General features: G+C 40.6%; 1 pseudogene; it reads right to left on the bottom strand.

Moving 5' to 3' along the window:
* Positions 1-212: 212 nt before the first annotated feature.
* LOC125170586 (secreted frizzled-related protein 3-like) overlaps positions 213-23,398 on the bottom strand; it is a 48,210-nt pseudogene continuing 25,024 nt past the window's right edge.

Here is a 23,398-nt window from a genome sequence, read left to right as displayed (position 1 = left end):
CTTAACTCAATCAAGGCACAATACATTTTAAATAAAATTTCTTCTATGCATAAAAAGTTTCCAGAAAGGCAGAGCAGGGAGAGGAGCCTCATTATTCCCTTCTGTCATTCTTTTAATCCAGTCTTGACAAGAAGTTTCCTGTTGTATAAGTCAGGGATCTTCAGAACAACAGAAGCCATAGGATATATATACCTTATCCTACGTAAACTGAATTACACCACTGGCTTCCTTGGGTCTCCAGCTTGTAGATTGCAGACATGGGTCTTCTCATCCTCCATAATCACATGAGCCAATTCCTCATAATAAATCTTCGGATGTGAAGATCCTAGATCTGCCATCTGCTGGAGACCCAGAAAAGCCTGTCTGAGTGCAAAAACCCGAGCACCAGAAGGAACTAATGGTGTAAATCCAAGTCCATGGGTAGAAGATGAGATGAAATGTCTAGCTCAAACAGTGATGCAGAAAAAAGGGGCAAGTTCCTCCTTCCTCCGTTTTTTGTTCTTTTCAGGTCTTCAATGGATTGGTTCATGCCCACATGCATTGGAGAAGGCAATCTATTGAGTACATGAATCCAAATCCTAATTTTGTCCAGAAATGCTTCATAGAGACACTCAGAAATGTTTAGCTAAGGGCACCCCATAGCTAGCCAAGATGACACCTAAAATTAACCATTACGCTGTATTATTTACAATTAATTTCAATAATTTACTTTTTGCAGAGAAGCTTTTCCAGTTAAGAAAGCTTGTCAAGTTGTTTCTACCCATTAATTTTTCAAAAGTATGCAGCGGATGATGGATTACTTTGTCCCTCACACACATAAAGATAACTAAAGCATAAAAAATGTTTGTGTATCCAAATGTTGTTTATGCAAAGACCAGAGCAAAATATTTGGTTCGTATGTAGTAGGTGAAAGAAACATCTTTCAGACATTTGTGGTACATGTAGTCACTCTAGCTTTTATATTCTGCTCTTGTGGAAGTGGAGGGTGATCTATAACAAAAACCATCCTCAGGTTAGCCAGTCTAGCATAACACTTCAGGAGAATGTGACTTCAGGTCAAGAAATAGTTTTCTGACCCAAATAAAACCTGTAGAATAGCCAAGATCTGGGGTGACTTTACGGCCAACATATTGTCAAATCTCCAGTCAACAGAAAGGTCCCCCTGCTTGCCTTCCCTTTCTCCTCTTTCAAACTCCCTCTGTTCTTTTAACCCTTTGATTCTGGTGTTGATAATTTCACTCCTCTGTCCTTGTTAGTTCAACTATTAGAAGAAGCTTGGGAGCCAGAAGCTGAGGGGATTGGAGTCATGTGGTTGGTTGGAGAATGAGGATGGAGGATGTGAGAGTGGCCTCAGGGTGAATCATCAAAAAGACTATAACACTTGGGGCACCTGGGTAGCTCAGTGGTTAAATGCTTGACTCTTAGTTTCAGCTCAGGTCATGATCTCACGGTTCATGGCTTCTAGCCCTACGTAGGGCTCCATGCTGATGGTGCAGAGCCTGCAGACAGAGCCTCTCTGTCTCTCCCCTGCTTGCTCTCTCTCTCTTAAAATAAATTTTAAAAAAGACTGTAAGACTTTTCTCAGTGCAAATTTTAGTTAGTATATCGAAAGCAGATCATTCTGCTAAAGGTCATTTGTTTGCTGCCCCACCTCTAATCACATTATAAAAAGTTTCTTTATTTACTTTTCTTTAGGATATTGGGGGATAGAGATGGGGAGACAGGGCTAAACAATTAATCCCAGGGTCCCATAGCCTGGCTGGGATCCCTTTTGTAGGTCCTTAATGACCAGCATGTCTGGTGGCCCAAATTTGAGTTTTGTCTTCCTGACACAAAGCAGAGAAAAACATTGATTCCAGGTCAATTCTCACTTTTATTGATTTGTTTCTGCTTTTTTGCAGTGGGGGGAAAAACAGGAAGAAAAATGGCATTACATTCAAGTACAGCCAGTTTTTCCATGCCAACAATTAGGATTCTACTAAACTCAGTAAAGTCTAGCCACTTGGGAGAACTAAGGGAGAAAAGCACTCCTACATCTTGTGCAATTCTGACGTGGCAGGCATTGTTTCTGGGTTTACATCCACTATATTGTTAATCCTGACAAAACTTTGTGGGACAGTCGGTGTTACTCTCATTTAACCAGGGGCTAACAAGTTCTGAGAGGTGAGTCACTTGTCCAAATTCTATACCTAGTGAGCAGCAAAGCAGGAATTTAAGTCCTAATCTCTTTAAACTCGAAAGCTGATTTACTCTCTACTTGTTTACAAAAGCATTTAATCAGCAACTATTTTTGAGCATCTGTTATGTGCCAGGTCTTGTGCTAGCGTAGAGAATACAAAGATAAATAAACATCCAGTCCTGCCCCCCCAGAGTTCAAGGGCCAGTGGAAGGTGGTGCACACAGGTGCAGTGTGTTAGGCGCTAGTGAAGGCTACTGTGCAAGCGCAGAGAGAGGCACCTGCCTGAGTCATTGGGGATCAGAAACATCAGTCCAGAGAAAATATGACTAGAGGAGCTTAAAAAACAGGGCTTCTCAAATTTTAAGGTAAATATGAATCACTCTGGGATCTTGTTAAAATGTAGGTTCTGATTCAGTAGGTCTGGAGTGAGGCCCGTGGTTCTGCGTTTCTAACAAGTGCCCAGGAGAGGCGGATGCTGCTGGTCCATGGATGACACTTCTTAATTGCAAAGCCCTAAAGAGAAAGTAAAGATTAATTAGCCAGGTGCAGAGGTGTGGTGGTGAGAACTTCCCCAGAACATGCAAAGACCCATGGAGAAAAAGAACAAGATCAACTTAGGGAACTGTTATCAGTCCAGTAAACCTGGATTGTAGAGCATGAAATGGTGAGCTAGCACGACATGGGACTAGAGGCAACAGCAAACAAGCTAGCTGGAAGCACATTATGCAGGCTCTGTGAGACTTGGTGAGGAGCTATGTCTAATCCTGAGGGCAAGTGAGATGCCATTCAAAGTTTTCAGCTGATGAGTTCCTTTTTCAGATTTGGGCTTTCCAAAAAGCATACTGGCTGTAGTCCGGAAAATGCATTAGAACAGTGTTCTCAATCAATCCTGTTGCTTGTTAGAATCACCTGAGAGCTTTGAAAAATACCAATGCTCAGTCCCCACATCAGGTAATTAAAGAGGATCTCTAAGGCAGAGCTTTTCAAAGTGTGGTCCTTGGTATCACCTGGGACCTTGTTAGAAATGCAAATTCCCCAGCTCTGTCCCACATTTACTGAATCAGGAACTATGAGGATGGGCACAGCAGTTTGGGTTTTAACAAGCCCTCCTAGGTGACTCTGATGGATCACCTTTGAGTGGTAATGTTTGAGATCAGTTAGATTAGAGGGAGAAAAGTAGGAAAAGGGATAGAGGCTACCATTAGGAAGCAGAAAGGTGATGGTGTGGTTTTAGCTCCACATCAGATTTTATTAACCTTGTTGAGCAAAGGAGTATACCATCTTAATGGAATCCAAGTAGTGTCTCAAAGCAGGCAGGTGAGCATGCTGGTTAGCCATAGGGTAGTTTCTGGATGAAAGTTGGTAAGTGACATTGGGTCAGGGATAGGCCAATTTATAAACTAGGTAAGCTCTGCCTTGTGAGCTGAATTGGGTCCCCCTAAATTCATACGTTGGAGCCCTAAGCCTCATTGCGATGGTATTTGGAGGGAGGGCCTTTAGGAGGTAATTAGGTTCAGATGAGGTCATGAAGGTGGGGCCTTGTGATGAAATTAGCGCCCTTATAAGAAGAGTCACCAGAGGGCTTGCAAGATTTCTTTTCTCACTACATGTGAGAACTTAGGGAGAAGGCAGACTTCTATAAGTCAGAAGAGAGCTCTCACCAGAAACCAAAAATGCCAGCACCTTCATCTCGGACTTTCCAACCTCTAGGATGGTGAGTAAATAAGTTCCTATTATTTAAGCTACCTGGTCTATGGTATTTTGTTATGGAAGCCTTTGCAAGACACTTTTGGAATAGCAGGCAGTCTTATTGTGACACATGGGTCCCTGCGGAGTTACTGTTAAAATACTTATCTTGGAACTTGTGTGTGTGAACTAGTTTTTTTTTTTTTTTAATATGTGAAATTTATTGTCACATTGGTTTCCATACAACACCCAGTGCTCATCCCAGTGCCCTCTTCAATGCCCATCACGTACCCTCTCCTCCCTCCCTCCCACCCCCATCAACCCTCAGTTTGTTCTCAGTTTTTAAGAGTCTCTTATGCTTTGGCTCTCTCCCACTCTAAACTCTTTTTTTTTTTTCCTTCCCCTCCCCCATGGGTTTCTGTTAAGTTTCTCAGGATGCTAAGTGAAATAAGCCATACAGAGAAAGACAGATACCATATGTTTTCACTCTTATGTGGATCCTGAGGAACTAGTTTTAATTATAATAAATTGAGCCTAGATAGCTTGTGTCGCAACTTATCAGTTTTGCAATTATGGCTTTTGATTTTTTTTTTTTTTTTGGTATCCTAAACCAATGCATAATTGGAATTGAAAACCTACAATAACATTGCCAGATAAAATGTAGGATGCCCAGTTACATTTGAATTTCATATTAACAGGAAATAATTTTTTAGTAACAGTGTGTCAAAAATAGTGTGTGGATTATAATTACTCTACAAAATTATTCATTGTTTGTCTGAAATTAAAATTTTATTAGATGTCCTGTATTTTTATTTACTAAATAGGAAATTCCAAACTCTAACAAATTAATACACATCAAGGAATATTTATCAAATGAATGATGTGGTTGATTGGATGTATAGAGTTAGGGGAGTGATGAATCAGTGATATCTTATAGGTTTCTGGCTTGGACACTGGGTAAATCTTGATACTCTGCAGGAAAGTAGGGACACTGGAGGGAGAGCTGGTTGGGGAGGAAGGGCAAAATGATGAATCACATTTTGGAAATGTAGAGACTAAGGTCTCTCTGGAATATATAGGTATATTTTGATTATTAGGCTGTTGAACATAAAGTTCTGGATATAAGGAGAAAGATCAGGATTGGGACGCCTGGGTGGCTCAGTCAGTTAAGCTGCGGACTTCATCTCAGGTCATGATCTTGCAGTTTGTGAGTTCAAGCCCCGCATCAGGCTCTGTGCTGACAGCTCAGAACCTGGAGCCTGCTACAGATTCTGTGTCTCCCTCTCTCTCTCCCTCTCTCTCTCTCTGTCCCTCCCCAGCTTGCTCTCTCTCTCTCTCTCTCTCTCTCTCTCAAAAATAAATAAACGTTAAAAAAAAATAAATATCAGGATGGAATCACGGGTTTAAGAATCATTCACAATTAAGTGGTAGGGAAGCTCTAGGAGTGGATGAGATCCCAGAAAATAGGTAGAAGAGAAGGAGATGTTGAAAATAGGATATAGGCAGAAGTACCTGAGGTGTTGGGAGAACAGATGCAGGACCCAGGAGAAGGACTATGTTCAAGGAGAGGAGTCCCCTTCCGTTCTGACAGGAAGGAGGGTGGAAGGGATGGCTATGCATGCAGGAGAGCTGGTAGGCTTGATGGAAGGAAGTGGTATTGTGGCAAGAGCCCCGCGTAGATTCTCTTGCCTATGGAATACTTTTCTCCCCCTTTTGTGACCTGTTCATTCTGGTTGTACTCATTGTATTGAGTAATGTAAAATGATGGAATAAGAGTTTAAAATAAAGTGCTTTTATGAAAACTAAGCTTTGGAAAAAATCTTAAAATGGTGAATTGCACTTTTTAAAAAAGTTTATTTAGTTTAGAGAGAGACTGAGACAACAGAAGGGGACAGGCAGAGAGAGCATCCCAAGCAGGCTCCGAGCCCATTAGCACAGAGCCCGATGCAAGACTCAAACTCATTAAGCCATAAAATCATGACCTGAGCTGAAACCAAGAGTTGGACATGCAACTGACTGAGCCACCCAGGCACCTTGCACTTTTCATTGTTAAAGTAGGTGTGGGTAATACAACTGTAAACATTTGGATTAAAAAAGCCTAGTAGGATTTTGCACTCCTATTGCTTCACCTGCAGAAATTCAAATTGGACAACACAAATGATAAATTGTTGGTGTGATTTCTGCAGAACTCCAATTAATGGACCCCCTCAAAAATGCTGTGGTCCTAACTCCAAGCACTAAGAAGTGGAGGCATACTTTTTAGGTTAAAATAAAATGTAAATTACACATGTTATCATTGCTCAACTGATTCAGTGTTTGGTTTGTTTTTGTTTTTAGTATATTCACATTTATTTTATTTCTAGTTTAGTTGATTGACAAAATTTCGTATATTTAAGGTGTATAGTGTTTTGATATATATGTATACATTGTGAAGTGATTATCATAACCAGGCTAAATAATAGATCAATCATCTGCATTGTTACCGGTGTGTGTGTGTGTGTGTGTGTGTGTGTGTGTGTGTGTGATGAGAACTTGAGATCTACTATCTCAGCAAATTTCAAGCATACAGTACATTATGAACTATAATTACCAAATTGTACATTGGTTCTCCAGAACTTATTCTTAACGGACAGTTTATACCTTTTGAAGAACATTTCCCTTTTACCCCCACCGCTCAGCCCCTAGTAATGACCATTCTACTCTGTTATTATGGGTTTCACTTTTTTAAAAAATTTAAATTCAAGTTAGTTAACATATAGCATAATAATGATTTCAGGAATAGAATTTAGTGATTCATCACTCACATGTAACACCCAGTGCTCATCCCAACGAGCGCCCTCCTTAATGTCTATTACCCATTTAGCCCATCTCCCCACCTAACACCCCTCCATCAACCCTCAGTGTGTTCTCTGTATTGAAAAATCTTTTCTGGTTTGCCTGCCTCTCTGTTTCTATCATATTATTGCTTCCCATCCCCTATGTTCATCTGGCTTGTTTCTTAAATTTCACATGAGTGAAATCATATGATATTTGTCTTTCTCTGGCTGACTTATTTCACCTAACATAATACACTCTAGTTCCATCCACGTTATTGCAAGTGGCAAGATTTCATTCTTTTTGATCGCTGAGTAAAATTCCATTGTATCTATATACCACATCTTCTTTATCCATTCACCAGTTGATGAACATTTGGGCTCTTTCCATAATTTGGCTATTGTTGAAAGCACTGCTATAAACATTGGGGTACATATGCCCCTTCAAATCAGCATTTTTGTATCCTTTGGGTAAATACCTAGTAGTGCAGTTGCTGGGTCATAGGGTAGTTCTATTTTTAATTTTTTGAGGAAACTCCATACTGTTTTCCAGAGTGACTGCACCAGTTTGCATTCCCACCAGCAGTGCAAAAGGGCTCCCCTTTCTCCGTGTCCTAGATATCATCTATTGTTTCCTGAGTTGTTCATGTTAGCCATTTGACAGGTGTGAGATGGTATCTCATTGTGGTTTTCTGTTTCCCTAATGATGAGTGATGTTGAGCATCTTTTCATGTGTCTTTTTGCCATCTGGAGGTCTCTTTTGGAAAAGCATCTATTTATGTCTTCTGCCCATTTCTTCACTGGATTACTTGTTTTTTGGGTGTTCAGTTTAATAAGTTCTTTATAGATTTTGGATACTAACCCTTTATCTGATAGGTCATTGCAAATATCTTTTCCCATTTTGTCAGTTGCCCGTCAGTTTTGTTGATTGTTTCCTTCACTGTGCAAAATCTATTAATCTTGATGAAGTCCCAATAGTTCATTTTTGCTTGTTTCCCTTGCCTCCAGAGACCTGTCTAGTAAGACATTGCTCCAGCCAAGGTCAAAGAGGTTGCTGCCTGTTTTCTCCTGTAGGACTTTGATGGTTTCCTGTCTCACATTGAGGTCTTTCATCCATTTTGAATTTATTTTTATGTATGGTATAAGAAAGTGGTCCAAGTTCGTTCTTCTGTATGTGACCATCCAGTTTTCCCAAAACCAATGTTGAAGAGACTTTCTTCCATTGGATATTTTTCCTGCTTTGTCAAACATTGGTTGGCCATACATTTGTGGGTCCATTTCTGGGTTCTCAATTCTGTTCCATTGATCTATGTGTCTGTTTTTGTGCAGACAATATGTCTTGATGATTACAGCTTTGTAATACAGCTTAAAGTCCAGAATTGTGATGCCTCCAGCTTTGGTTTTCTTTTTCAACATTACTTTGGCTGTTTGGGGTCTTTTATGATTCCAAACAAATTTTAGAATTGTCTGTTCCAGTGCTGTGAAGAACTGGTGGTTTTTGTTTGTTTGTTTTTTGTTTTTTGTTTTTTATAGGAATTGCATTGAATGTGTAGAGTGCTTTGGGTAGTATCAACATTTTAACAATACTTGTTTTTCCAATCCATGAGCATGAAATGTTTTTCTATTTCTTTGTGTCCTCTTCAATTTCTTGCATAAGCATTTCATAGTTTTCAGTGCACAGATCTTTTGCCTCTTGGGTTAGGTTTATTCCTATGTATCTTATGGGTTTTTGTGCAATTGCAGATGGGATAGATTCCTTGATTTCTCCTTCTGCTACTTCATTATTGGTGTATAGAAATGCAACCAATTTCTGTACATTGATTTTATGTCCTACAACTTCGATGAATTCATGTATCAGTTCTAGCAGTTTTTTTGTGGAGTTTTCTTTGGAGGGGTTTTCTACATAGAGTATCATGTGTCTGTGAAGAGTGAAAGTTTGACTTCTTCCTTGCCAATTTGGAGGGCTTTTATTTCTTTTGTTGTCTTTTGCTGAGGCAGGACTTCCAGTACTATGTTGAACAACAATGGTAACAGTGGACATCCTGATCCTGTTCCTGACCTTAGGGGGAAAGCTTAGTTTTTCCCCTGTTGCGATGATATTTGTGAGTCATTCATATATGACCTTTATGATGTTAAGGTATTTTCCTTCTAGCCATACTTTCTTGAGGATTTTTATCAAAAAAAGGATGCTGTATTATGTCAAATGCTTTTTCTGCATCTATTGACAGAATCATGTGGTTCTTATCCTTTTGTTAATGTGGTGTGTCATGTTGATTGATTTGTGGATATTGAACCAGCCCTGAAGTGCAGTGATAAATCCCACTTCACCATGGTGAATATTTCTTTTAATGTATTGTTGGATTTCACTTACTAGTATCTTCTTGAGAATTCTTGCATCCATATTCATTGGGGAAATTGGTCTATAATTCTCCTTTTTAGTGGGGTCTTTGTCTGGTTTTGAAATTAGGGTAATGCTGGCTTCATAGAATGAGCTTGGAAATTTTCCTTCAAATTCTATGTTTTGAAATGGTTAGAGAAGAATAGGTATTAACTCTTCCTTAAATGACTGGTAGAATTCCCCTGGCAAGCTATCTGGCACAGGACTCTTGTTTGTTGGGAGATTTTTTTACTTACTCAATCTCTTTACTGGTTATGGGTCTGCTCAAATTTTGTATTTCTTCCTGTTTCAGTTTTGGTAGTTTATATATTTCTAGGAATTTATCCATTTCTTCCAGACTGCCCAACTTGTTGGCATATAATTGCTCATAATATTCTCTTATAATTGTATTTCTGCGGTGTTGGTTGTGATCACTCCTCTTTCTTTTGTGATTTTATTTATTTGGGTCCTCTCCTTTGTCTTTTTGATAAGTCTGGCTAGAAGTTTATCAATTTTTATAATCCTTTCAAAGAACCAGCTCCATTTTGTCTATCTGTTCTACTTTTTTCAAATTTCAATATCATCGATTTCTGCTCTAATCTTTATTATTTCCTATTTCCCTTCTGTTTTTGCTCTTTATTTGCTGTTATTTTTCCAGATTTTTTAGGTATAAGGGTAGGTTGTGTATTTAAGATCTTTCTTCCTTCTTTTGGAGGGCCTGGATTGTTATATACTTCCCTCTTATGACTGTCTTTGCTGTCTTTTCTTTTTTTAATTTACTTCCAAGTTAGCTAGCATATAGTGCAAAAACGATTTCAGGAGTAGATTCCTTAATGCCCATTACCCATTTAGCCCATCTCCTCTTCCACAACCCCTCCAGTAACCCTCTGTTTGTTCTCCATATTGAAGAGTCTTATGTTTTTGTCCATCTCCTGTTTTTATATTATTTTTGCTTCCCTTCCCTGTGTTCATCTCTTCTGTGTCTTAAAGTCCTCATATGAGTGAAGTCATATGATATTTCTTTCTCTGACTAATTTCACTTAGCATAATACCCTCTAGTTCCATCCATGTAGTTGCAAATGGCAAGATTTCATTGTTTTTGACTGCCAAGTAATACTCCATTTTGTGTGTGTGTGTGTGTATGTGTGTGTGTGTGTGTGTGTGTGTGTGTGTGTATACACACATACCACATCTCCTTTATCCATTCACTCATCGATGGACATTTGGGCTCTTTCCATTCTTTGGCTGTTGTTGATAGTGCTGCTATAAACATAGGGGTGCATGTGTCCCTTTGAAGCAACATACCTGTATCCCTTGGATAAATACCTAGTAGTGCAATTGCTGGGTCATAGGGTAGTTCTATTTTTAACTTTTTGAGGAACCTCCATACTGTGGAGTGACTGCACCAGTTTCCATTCCCCCCAGCAATGCAAAAGAGATGCTCTTTCTCTGCATCCTTGCCTCCACATCTGTTGTTGCCTGAGTTGTTCATGTTAGCCATTCTGACAGGTGTGAGGTGGTATCTCATTGTGGGTTTGACTTGTATTTTCCTGATGATGAGTGATGTTGAGCATTTTTTCATGTATCAGTTGGCCATCTGGATGTCTTCTTTGGAGAAGTGTCTATTCATGTCTTTTGCCCATTTCTTCACTGGATTATTTGTTTTTTGGGTGTTGAGTTTGATAAGTTCTTTATAGATTTTGGATACTAACCCTTTATCTGATATATCGTTTGCAAATATCTTCTCCCATTCCATTGGTTGCCTTTTAGTTTTTCTGATTGTTTCCTTCACTGTGCAGAAGCTTTTTATTTTGATGAGGTCCCAATAGTTCATTTTTGCTTTTGTTTTCCTTGCCTCCAGAGACGTGTTGAGTAAGAAGTTGCTGTGGTCAAGGTCAAAGAGGTTTTTTCCTGCTTTCTCCTCTAGGATTTTGATGGTTTTCTGTCTTACATTGAGGTCTTTCATCCATTTTGAGTTTATTTTTGTGTATGGTGTAAGAAAGTGGTCCAGGTTCATTCTTCTGCATGTTGCTGTCCAGTTTTCCCAGCACCACTTGCTGAAGAGACCGTCCCTATTCCATTGGCTATTTTTTCCTGCTTTGTTGAACATTGGTTGGCCATACATTTGTGGGTCCATTTCTGGGTTCTCAATTCTGTTCCATTGATCCATGTGTCTGTTTTTGTGCAGACAATATGTCTTGATGATTACAGCTTTGTAATACAGTTTGAAGTCTGCCATGTATTTTTTAATTTCCTTTTTAATTTCTTGGTTAACCCATTTCATCTTTAATAGGATGTTCTTTAACCTCCATGTATTGCGGTCTTTCCAAACTTTTTCTTTTGGTTGATTTCAAGTTCCATAGCGTTGTGGTCTGAAAATATGCATGGTATCATCTCAATCTTTTTGTATTTGTTGAGAGCTGATTTGTGACCCAGTATGTGATCTACTCTGCAGAATGTTCCCTGTGCACTTGAGAAGAATGTGTATTCTGCTGCTTTATAATGAAATGTTCTGAATATATCTGTTAAGTCCATCTGGTCCAGTATGTCATTCAAAGCCATTGTTTTCTTGTTGATTTTCTGCTTAGAGTATCTGTCCATTGCTGTGAGTGGGGTGTTAAAGTCCCCTACTATTGTATCATTATCAATGAGTTTCTTTATGTTTGTTATTAATTGGTTTATATGTTTGGGTACTCCCAAGTTGGCATAAATATTTATAATTGTTAGATTTTCTTGGTGGACAGACCCGTTAATGAAGATATCTTCTTCATCTCTATTTACAGTCTTTGTTTTAAAATCTAGTTTGTTATAAGTATGGCTACTCTGGTTTTCTTTTGACATCCATTAGCATGATAGTTCTCCAAAGGGATTGTTTTCTTAATTTTTTTCTCTACTACTTTATTATTGGCATATAGAAATGCAACAGAATTATGTATATTGATTTTGTATCATGGAATTTTACTAAATTTGTTAATCATTTCTAGAATTGTTTTATTGGAGTCTTTCAGGTTTTCTATACATAGTATCATGTCATCTACAAACAATGAAAGTTTTACCTCTTCCTTACCAATTTGGGTGCCTCTCTTTCCTTCTCTTCTCTGATTTCTGTGGCCAGTACTATGTCAAATAAAATGGTGAGCGTGGACATCCTTGTCTTGTTTCTGACCTTAGAGAGAAAGTTGAGTTTTTCCACATTAAAGATGATATTAGCTGTGGACTAAAAAGCAACCGACAGAATGGGAGAAGATATTTGCAAATGACCTATCAGATAAAGGGTTAGTATCCAAAATCTATAAAGAACTTATCAAACTCAACACCCAAACAACAAATAATCCAGTGAAGAAATGGGCAGAAGACATAAATAGATGCTTTTCCAAAAGAGACCTCCAGATGGCAAAAAGACACATGAAAAGATGCTCAACATCACTCATCATTGGGGGAACACAAATCAAAACCACAATGAGATACCACCTCATACCTGTCAGAATGGCTAACATGAACAACTCAGGCAACAGCAGACGTGGAGGCAAGGATGCAGAGAAAGAGGATCTCTTTTGCATTGTTGGTAGCAATGCAAGCTGGTGCAGCCACTCTGGAAAACAGTATGGAGTTTCCTCAAAAAATTAAAAATAGAACTACCCTATGACCCAGCAATTGCACTACTAGGTATTTACCCAAAGGATACAAAAATGCTGATTTGAATGGGTACATGTACCCCAACATTTCAGCACTATCAACAAATTATGGAAAGAGCCCAAATGTTCATCAACTGAGGAATGGATAAAGAAGGTGTGCTGTGTGTGTGTGTGTGTGTGTGTGTGTGTGTGTGTGTGTAGAATATCTATATATTATAGATATATATAGATATAGATATTATAGACATATATGTGTGTATATATACATTCTATACACACAATGAAATATTACTCAGCAATCAAAAAGAATGAAATCTTGCAATTTGCAGCAATGTGTATGGAACTAAAGTGTATTATGGTAATGAAATAAGTCAGAGAAAGATAGATTTCTATTTTCTATATCTTTTGTGAGAGTCTCCTTAAGATGCTCCATTTCTTCTCCAGTCCAGTGAATATCTTTATGAACATTACTTTAAATCCTCTACGAGGCATATTACTTACCTACATTTTGTTTCATTCTCTTTTTTTTTTAATTTTTTTTTTAACATTTATTTATTTTTGAGACAGAGAGAGACAGAGCATGAACGGGGGAGGGTCAGAGAGAGGGAGACACAGAATCTGAAACAGGCTCCAGGCTCTGAGCTGTCTGCACAGAGCCCGACGAGGGGCTCGAACTCACGGACCGTGAGATCATGACCTGAGCCGAAGTTGGCCGCTTAACCGACTGAGCCACCCAGGCGCCCCTGTTTCATTCTCTTGCTGTGATTTTTGCCCTCTTCTTTCATTTGAGACACAATCCTCTGTCTCTTTATTTTGCCTAACTCTGTGTCTGTTTCTGTGTGTTAGGAAAGTCAGCTGTGTCTCCTGTTATTGAAAGTAGAGGCTTTATGAAGAAGAGGTCTGGTAGTGCCGTGCCATGCATCGTGCCCAGTTTACCAGAATCTGGCCCTTCAGGGGTGTCTGCTGTGTGTCTTATGTGTGTCCTACTATTGTGGCTGAACCATATTTGCCTTATGGTCAGTTGTCTACAATGGCTCTGTTTGCCTGTTGCAGGCAGGGTTTGATCCCTGTGTTGTTAGTGGGCCAGTCTGAGGCCCCTGTGAGCTTGAGTTGAGTCAGACCAGGTGTTTGCTAGAGACGCAGCAGCACCAAACTGCAGGGCATTTTCCCTGTGTTGTCCCTTGAGAATCTTTTATTGATGGGCAGGGCCTGCTAACACTTGATGTTTGCCCCCAGCTCACTGCTGGAGTCACATTGAGACTGGTGTGTGTGGTTATCTTTCCCTGTCCCTGGGTCAGGAGTCTCTTTGGAGTGGTACTGTCTCCTGATGGGGCTGCTTGAATGCTGTTAGGCTTGTGGTACTACTTTGGATGGATTCCTGCCAAGTGTGTATTGGAAGGGGCAGATCTGCAAGAGAACATAGGGGTGAGGCTCACAGTGCCAGCGAGGTCCCCGATGGTCTGATGCAAGAAGGGAATTATAGCCACCTGGGAGAACTCCTGCCCAGGCTAGGATGGATGAGATGAGTCCACAGAAAGGCGTGGAGGCAGGGCATGCTGTCAGCAAGTTAGGTGAAGAGTGTTTGTGATACACTGGTTCCTGCAGGTATCTGTGTATCTAATCTGGGGAGTGAGGAGGGAATGGTGCTGGCTGGCTTTTGGAGAAGTCTCCTAATATCCCTGGCCCTCCAGCATACTTCTGAGATTAGTAAACAAATCTTCTTCCCATATCCCTCAGGCATTTTTTTTTAATTGCTGTTTTTATGCTGTATCTCAGCAGGGCTCTTTATTGTGCTGGCCCTTTGAGGGTGGGACTCTGTTTCCTATGGCTCCCCCTGCTTCCCAGAGCTAGTCCCACTGATTTTTCAAGTTGTCAGTCTCTCTTGTCTTCAAAGCCAAATATTATGGAGATTGGTCTTCCCAGTGTGAGTCCCCATACCTAAGGGTCTGGGGTGGGGTGTCCTCTCTTCTCTTTTCCATGCTTTCTTGGTGCCCCTCCCTCCGGGGGACAGTCTCATGTGTTTATTTGGTTTCCTATTGTGTCCCTACAGTCTTAACCATTTTCAGTGTGGCCTCTTCTCTACTATTAGCTGTGGAGAGTCTGTTCTGCCAATCTTTGGATCATTTTCTGAATTCGTGACAGTGCTGGGGGTGTTTTCTAGGTGTATCCATGGGAGGAGGTGATCAGCCTACTCTGTTATCTTCTGTGTTTATTTCAAAGTGTACTTTGTCTGATATAACTATTGCTACTCCACCTTTCTGATGTTTTGTTTGTGTCTTTGCTTCCATTGGCATCATCCATTCCAAGGCATTTCCATCCTTTCACTTTGAATCTGTTTGTCTTTAAGTCTGAAGGGAGTCAGTCTCTTAGAGCAGTGTATAGATGGGTTTTGTTTTTTATACATTCAGTCAGCCTATGTCTTTTGATTGGAGCATTTTGTACACTTATTAAAGTGATTATTTAAAGATATTTTTAATGTTTATTATTTTGAGAGAGAGACAGAGAGAGAGACAGAGAGAGAGACAGAGAGAGAGACAGAAGATGAGTGGGGGAGGGGCAGAGAGAGAGGGAGAGAAAGAGAATCCCAAGCAGGTCTGCACTGTCAACATTGAGTCCAATGCAGGGCTCGAACCCATGAACTGTGAGATCATGACCTGAGCCAAAATCAAGAGTTGGACACAAACAACTGAGCCACCCAGGTGTCCCCCCCCCCCATGGGGGTTTGAACCCACAAACCGTGAGATCATGACCTGAGCAAAGATCAAGAGTTAGATGCTGAAACGATTGAGCCACCCAGATGCCCCATTTTCCATCTTTTTGTGTGAAAAAGTTTATTTTGAGAGACAGAGAATGCATGGGACAGAGAGAATCCCAAGCCGGCTCTGCACAGCCCTGATGCGGGGCTCACATTCACAAATCATGAGATCATGACCTGAACTGAAGAGTCAGACACTTAACCAACTGAGCCACCCAGATGCCCCATATTTTAATCTTACTATTTTGTGTATCCCTGGACTAATTTTTGTGGATATAGTTGGTTTTTACTACTCTTAAGTTTTAACCTCCATACTGGCTTCATAAGTGGTTAATCTTCCACTTTGACTATGTTTGCTTTTACTTCTAAAATGTTTTCCTTTAGTAATTTGTTCTAGTTATGACCTTTTTTCATTTAGAGAATTCTTTAATTTTTCTTTTAAGACTGATTTAGTGGTGATGAACTCCTTTAACTTTTGTCCAAGAAATTTCTTATCTCTCCTTCAATTCTGAATGATAACTTTCCCAGATAGTGTTCTTGGTTGTAGGCTTTTTTTCCCTTTAAACACTTTGAATACATCATGCCACTTCCTTCTATTCTGCAAACTTTCTTTTGAGAAATCAGCTGATAGATTTATGGGGTTTCTCTTGTATGTAACTGTTGCCTTTTACCTTGCCTCTTTAAAGAGTTTCTCTTAACCACTACTTTTTGCCATTTTAATTATGTGTCATGGGGTGGACCTCCTTGGGTTCATCTTGTTTGGGGCTCTCTGTGGTTTCTGGACCTGTATGTCTGTTTCCTTCCTCAGATAAAGAAAGTTTTCAGCTATTTCTTCAAATGAGTTTTATCCCCTCTTTTTTTTTTTTTTTTGCCACCTTTTGGGATGCCTATTATGCAATGCTATTAGGCTTGATGATGTTGCAGAGTTCCTTTAACCTTTTCTCACTTATAATAAAATCATTATTTATTATTATTATTATTATTATTATTATTACTGTTTTGCTTGGTTGCTTTCCATTACCCTGTCTCCCTGATCACTGATCTATTCTTCTGCATCCTCTAATCTGCTGTTGATTCCCTCTAGTGTATTATTCTTTACAGTTACTGAATTCATTAGTTCAGTGTTTTAAATATTTTATTTGTTTTAGCTCCGAATTCACTCTTAAGTCCAGTGAGTATATTTATAGCCATTACTTTGAACTCTTAATCGGCTCTATTTCCTATTTCCATTTAATTTAGCTCTTTTACTGTGATTTTTGTCTTGTTCCTTCATTTGGGATATATTTCTGTCTCATTTTGTCTAACTCTCTGTGTTCATTTGTATATATTAGGTGGGTCAGTTACATCACCTGGTCTTGAATGTAATGGTTTTGTGTTTAAGACGTCTTGTGGTACCCTGTAGAACAATATCCCCTGGTCAGCAGAATCAGGTGCACCAGGGGTCTCCCCTATGTGAGATTTATGTGCCCTCCTATTGTGGCTGAATTGTGAATGCCTTTAGCCCAGGTGGCCTCAGTGAGTGACCTGGCTTACCTGCTGTGAATACATGGGGTAGAGTTTGCTCCCTGTGCTATTGAGAGATCTGGCTGTGGCTGCCATTAGCTCATTGTTGGGTTGTGTAGGCAGTCAACTTATCTGTCTGCAGTTAGCCTCTCTGACACAGCTGCCGGCACACCAAAATGAGAGCAGGCAGACCTCTTAGTTACAGGAATTGGAGGCATGCTGCTGTGGGGGGTTATCTCCCACACCCACCCCCTCACCCAGGGCAGCAATCACTTTGGAGTGGCATTTGTCCAGGCCATGACTGCCTTCCAGATGTGGTGGGACAGGAGCCACTTTGAAGGGATGTTTGCAGAGGTGGGCAGTTCTGCACGGGAATATCAGGGTGTTGCATGTGGTGCTAGCACAGTAGATGGAGAGTGTTAGCACTGGTTCCCCAAAACATCCAGCCTCTAGTCTAGAGGAGGGGAAAGAAATGGTGCCCTCCATCACTTTTGTTCCTGGAGAAATCTGCAGATCCCTGTCCCTTCAGCACACATACTAAGATCAGCCAATAAATCTGCTTCACATATACCTCAGATGCTATTCAAATGCTGCTTTATGCTATCTCCTGGGCTGAGTTATTTAGTATGTTGGCTCTTTAAGGGCACGAACTGGGTTTCTTATTGTCCTCTGGCTCTCCTAGAGTTGAGCCCCTAATTTTCAAAGCCCTCCGAATTAAGCCTCATTGATTTTCAAGGCCAGGTATTATGGGGACTCATCTTCCCTGAGTGTATCCTCAGTGCCAAGGGTACCGATGTGGGTTCTGATCCTTTTTTCTCTGCTGGTGATGTCCATTCTGTTTGTGGTTGGTTGTGCTGAAGGATTGGTTCCCAACTGTGACTCTACCCGTCCTCTCCTTTTCCATCTGGCCTTCTCTCTACAAGTAGCTGTGAAAGATCTGTCTGCCAGGGTTCATATCCATCTTTTGATTAGTTGTATAGATGCAGTTATCAGTCTCATTGTGTCTGTGGAAGAAAGTGAGCTCAGGATCCTCTTACTTTACCACCTTCCTGACATCTATTATGTTTTAAATTTTTCAATAGAGAGTGAACTCACAAAACCCTAGGGAGCTTATCCTTGACATCATCACCATTTTTTTTTCTTATCTACCTCTCTCCTCTCCTGAAAAATCTATCCTCAATGTGCCCCTCATGGTCAGGGCTGGGGAAGGAGCTCATCACAGCAGGGTAAACATAGATCTGCTTGGTCACTCCTTACAGTTCTCCATAAAAACTCCCCCTCCACTCACACATTTTCCCATTCTTCAAAGTGCAGTATTAATAAAAGAAACCCTGAACCAAATCAAATAAAAACTTTTTGTTAACATTGAACCCCTTTCCAATTGTGTATTAAGAGTCCCTACTCAAAGTGGGGATGGAAAAGTTTGAAGTACGTGAAGAGAAACAAGAACCTTGTGTTGCCTCACTGAGGCTCATTGGTGGACGACTATGAATTTATACAGACCTACAGTTTTCTCAAGCAATATCTGGTCGCCCTGGTGTAGGACTAGTGTGGTAGAGTGCCTCCCTAAGAAATGTGGTGGAGACCTCCTCAGAACAAAGAAGGCAACGTGACCCAATCAACTCTGACACACGTATGTGTAACTGACACGACTCTATAACTTGAACTGTGTCCAGTCAGACTATGTGTCACCATATGTGGGAGACAAAGAAGTAGAAGTTGCATAAAAGGCTACACCCCACTGTGCTTGGGGCTCAGTTTTTTGGGAATGAGCCCACTGAGCCTGTGTTGGCATGATGAATAAAGTTGCTTCTTAGACAGAAAAGCCTTGGTGTCCCATCTCTCTGTGCGAGAATCTTCTTACCCTAGGGTTGTCAGAGAACTGAACTAATCCGGAACTGGGATTTTCTGAAATTAAGTGAGATCAAAAGGCAGTAGGGCCAGGGAGTTGAGAACATTGGCAAAGTGTAAGTGAAGGATAGCCTTAAAAGACCAGACTATGTATGGAAGGGAGTAAGGATTCTGTGTGTGGGAAGGAAAGGGTAAAGGAAGCATTAGGAGAGGGGATAAATAGGGAAAAACTGGGTAGGGGAGATCAGAGGAGTGGTCATTTTAATGAAGATTAAAAAATAGAATAAAGGTGCTTGGGTGGCTCAGTCAGTTAAGCATCCAACTTCGGCTCAGGTCATGATCTCCTGGTTTGTGGGTTTGAGCCTCACACTGGACTCTGCTGACAGCTCAGAGCCTGGAGCCTGCTCCAGATTCTGTCTCACTCTCTCTATCTGCTCCCACTCTCTCTCTCTCACACACACACAAACACACACATACTCTCTCTACTCTCTCAAAAATAAACATTAAATGTTTTTAAAATTTAATTTAAAAAGGGAGGGTTTTTTTTTTCCTACCCCCTTTAGCAAAAAGAATATAGCTTTCAGCAGAAGCGGTTCTCAACTTGGGATGTGGAAGAGATTATGCATCCTCCCCCTCAGGACATTTGGCAATGTCTGGAGACATTTTTGCCAAAATAGAATCGCTACTGACAGCTAGTGGGTATGGGCCAGGGATTCTGCTAAACATCCCACAGTGTATGTGATAGACTCCCACATAAAAAAATTACCCGGCACAAAATGTCAATACTGACAAGGTAGAGAAACCCTGCTCTAGAGAATGTCATTGTAATCTGGGAACTGTGAAATGTCCCTCAAAGTGGAAACATTTCCAAGGATTTTAAAGACCTGACTGGCTAGGGAACCCACTTTTTTTTTTTAATTTTTTTTTTCAACATTTATTTATTTTTGGGACAGAGAGAGACAGAGAATGAATGGGGGGGGGGCAGCGAGAGAGAGGGAGACACAGAATCAGAAACAGGCTCCAGGGGCGCCTGGGTGGTACAGTCGGTTAAGCGTCCAACTTCAGCCAGGTCACGATCTCATGGTCCATGAGTTCGAGCCCCGCGTCAGGCTCTGGGCTGGTGGCTCAGAGCCTGGAGCCTGTTTCTGATTCTGTGTCTCCCTCTCTCTCTGCCCCTCCTCCGTTCATGCTCTGTCTCTCTCTGTCCCCCAAAAAATAAATAAACGTAGAAACAGGGTCCAGGCTCTGAGCCAGCAGCCCAGAGCCTGACGCAGGGCTCGAACTCATGGACCGCGAGATCGTGACCTGGCTGAAGTCGGACGCTTAACCGACTGCGCCACCCAGGCGCCCCATGAACCCACTTTTTTCAGCACAATGATACTGCTATGAAGGTGAATGTGAAGGTCTATAAAAGGGTGGGTAGATTTCAGGAACCACTTGGAATGTGGCGGTTGTGACTACAGACTTCAAGCCACCAGATCCCCGGTACCAGGTGACACTACCACATAGCAAGACAGCCTCCTACAGAAGCTCAGCCACTGAGTCTTGCCCGTGGTGTGGGATGTCCCTCTAATCCCCAGAGCAAAGATGCCCTTTTATTTACCAGGGAGGCAGCCCCACTGCCTAAAATGTCCTCTTTCTATTTATATGAGTTGGGATTGTTTTCATAGCTTGGGAATGGCTCCATTATTTTCTCAAAGTGCCGCAGATATTAGTCAACTTCATAGATACACTGTTATCCTGTTATTTTTTAATTTGTTATTTATAGACCAATCGTCTAGATCTAGTGACAAAGAATAACGAATCTTTTGTAGTTGGTTTGTTTTCCTGAAAATGCTAGCAAATTCTTTTGGGGTTCTAAAAATACATAGACAACTTCTGTACTCTATTTTGCTACAGAGGGAGGGTCATTTCTGATTGCTCATTAGAGGTTATATTTGGAAAATGGTCTCTGTGTTCTCCTCAAATGTGGGGAAATTCCATTATTACCAAGATCACACAGAATGAGAAGCCTCAATGAGTCTAGGTAAGAGACCAAACTCCTAGCAGACAAAAATGAGAGCAACAGGGGCGCCTGGGTGGCTCAGTCGGTTAAGCGGCCGACTTCAGCTCAGGTCACGATCTCCCGGTCCGTGAGTTCGAGCCCCGCGTCGGGCTCTGTGCTGACGGCTCAGAGTCTGGAGCCTGCTTCAGATTCTGTGTCTCCCTCTCTCTCTGCCCCTCCCCCGTTCATGCTCTGTCTCTCTCTGTCTCAAAAATAAAATAAAAAATGTTTAAAAAAAAATGAGAGCAACAGTTCTCAAACCTGTGTGTATCAGAATCACCTGGAGGATTTGTTAAGACACAGCTTACAGGGATCCATTCCCAGAGTTTCTGTTTTTTGTTTTTTTTAATTTTTTAATTTTTTTTTTCCAACGTTTATTTATTTTTGGGACAGAGAGAGACAGAGCATGAACGGGGGAGGGGCAGAGAGAGAGGGAGACACAGAATTGGAAACAGGCTCCGAGCCATCAGCCCAGAACCTGACGTGGGGCTCGAACTCACGGACCGCGAGATCGTGACCTGGCTGAAGTCGAACGCTTAACCGACTGCGCCACCCAGGCGCCCCATTTCCAGAGTTTCTGAATCAGACCTAGGGTGAGGTCCAAAATGCAAATATTTAATGTTTGTTTACTTACTTATTTTGAGAGAGAGAGCAGAAGGGGGGTAGGGAGAGGGAGACAGAGAATCCCAAGCAGGCTCCACACTGTCAGTGCTGAGTTCGACAGCAGGGCTAGAACTCACAAACCATGAGATCATGAAGTGAGCAAAATCAAGAGTGGGACACTTAACCGACTGAACCAGCCAGCTGCCCCCAAGAATTTGCATTTCTGACAAGCTTCCAGGTGATGCTGCTGTTACTTATCTGGGACCACATTTGGAGAACCACCGTGGATGTATACATTAATTTGCATAAATTCTTCTGTCTCAAAGTTAGGTCATATTTAAGAAACAATCTCTTAGGTTTCAGTCCCATGTAGTATGTTACTGTTTGAAAAAAGCTACACTAAATTACTTTGTCAGGTAGTCCTGTGAACACATATATCTGAGAATGAAAAACATTAAGCCTTAAGATGTTTTTCAAACTCGCATGTTCACAGCAACCGTGGCTATGATTTTTAATGACTTATTTCCTATAATCTTTTGAAAAGGGCCAATTTAATAAAGGCTCACCAAAGCTGTATCTATGTAAACACCTAAGTATCTAAGCTAAACACCTAAGCATCTAAGCTAAAATGAGAGCTAGGTTCCAGGTAGTAGGCCTGAGTGGCCATGTTCCTGATTTGTATAAAATTCTAGGTAGATATCCTATTAATAATGACATTTGTTTAATTATTCCAGTTCTCTCATCTTTTGGTTTAAAATAATCACTCAAAATTGAATAGTGTCTTAGAATTTATTTTCTCATGCTATGGAAAATTTCACTCTGAGTTTGAAGATAAGGTAGTATTCTTGTATTTTTTTTAAAAAAATGTTTTTAACCTTTAAAAACTAAACCTTTCTCTGGGAACCAAATTCCACAAGATAAGAGGCAAGATAAGCTAAAGTTAACATTTTTCAGAGAACTGACAGCAATATTATAAATGGTCATTGTCTGGGAAATATCGGAGACCTGTTTCAATATTTCAAATAGCCATTTCATAAACATGTCATGGTATTATAGTAGGAATAATAGGAGGAAAAGGCCTGTGGTCATATCAGTTTAGGAAATGCTAGATTAATCAGATAAGTAACTTCTTTCTGGGGGGATTTCTCCATGAGTTTAAGATGCTTGTAATCATTATGAATCAGCAGCTATGACTTTCTCAGTGTGGCATATCTGAGGAATTTTGCTTTACCTGATGTGTTTTTGTAAATATTTTCAAGGACAGGATAACAAATAGATGTCATCTAATATGTTGTCAGTTGTAAGTGGTTGCTTGGAGCTCTGTGTTGAGAAGGGCTGTTAAGACCCAGTTGGGTTCAGCAAAAAAAAGGTGGGATATTTCTTTCTTTCTTTTTTTTTAAATTTTTTAATGTTTATTTATTTTTGAGACAGAGAGAGACAGAGCATGAACGGGGGAGGGTCAGAGAGAGGGAGACACAGAATCCGAAACAGGCTCCAGGCTCTGAGCTGTCAGCACAGAGCCTGATGTGGGGCTCGAACTCACAGACCGCGAGATCATGACCTGAGCTGAAGTCAGCCGCTTAACCGACTGAGCCACCCAGGGGCCCCATAAGGTAGGATATTTCTTAAGCCATGTCTGGCAGGCATGTAAAGAAAGTGGTGGCACAAATGCTATGTACTTGTTACATTTCCTCTAGATATTTAGAGGGATGGTTTTTCTTACAATTCTTATGTAATGGTATAAATTCAGTAAAGTAATGATTTGTAAATTAAATTTCCTTACTTGTTTCAAGAAATTCTCTAAGGTTTACAGAATTCATTTCAATAGGAGTCCTAGAAACAGCAATCAGATAAGAAAAAATAAATAAAAGCAGCCAAATTTGTAAGAAAGAGGTGAAACTGTCACAATTTAAAAAAAGAAAAGTCGCTATTTGCAGATGACATGATACTAC

This window comes from Prionailurus viverrinus, chromosome B4 (assembly GCF_022837055.1).
Source record: "Prionailurus viverrinus isolate Anna chromosome B4, UM_Priviv_1.0, whole genome shotgun sequence".
Classification (NCBI taxonomy): Eukaryota; Metazoa; Chordata; class Mammalia; order Carnivora; family Felidae; genus Prionailurus; species Prionailurus viverrinus.
The sequence above is the reverse complement of the archived record's forward strand: the minus strand, read 5'-3'. Positions and strand labels throughout refer to the sequence as shown.